Below are 612 nucleotides of genomic sequence, written 5' to 3'. Positions count from 1 at the left end.
GAAGGAGGTTGCCCTACCAACCACCAGAGTTCCAACCTCGTGCCCAGGTTCCAACCAGAGGAACCAATCAGAGTCTCCCCCGTGAGGCGCCCCCACGCGCACTGTGAAGCGGGAGCCCAGGCACTGGCTCACCAGGCCCCACCCTGTTGGCAGTCCCGCCCACACCTTTCATTCGTTGCTGGCTGCTGGGAGCTTTCAGGTTTCTCCACGGTGATGACGTTCCTAGAGATCATCACCTTACAATGAATTATACCAGAATTACTGTAACCACATCTGCTTCATGCCTTATCTGGTATCCAAAGAACTCCCTTGCCCCTGTGGCCTCCAAGTTCTTACAAACTAGAAAGAAGAGAGAGTAAATTTCTGCAGTTGCTTTCAGAGAAAGCATTGCCATGAGCTAAGGGTACTCTGTGATGTCAACTTACATTTTCAATACATATGTAGATTCAATACATATTTATTCAGTTTACATTTTTTTTAAATTACACACACATTCAATCAAACTAACAATAGTAGTAAGGGAAATTTTCTAAAATTTATGCACTAAGTACATCACATTTTTCTTTTCTTTTCTTTTTTTTTAAGACGGAGTTTCGCTCTTGTTACCCAGGC

The sequence above is a fragment of the Callithrix jacchus genome, chromosome 14, assembly GCF_049354715.1.
Source record: "Callithrix jacchus isolate 240 chromosome 14, calJac240_pri, whole genome shotgun sequence".
Classification (NCBI taxonomy): domain Eukaryota; kingdom Metazoa; phylum Chordata; class Mammalia; order Primates; family Cebidae; genus Callithrix; species Callithrix jacchus.
Note: the sequence above shows the minus strand (reverse complement) of the source record.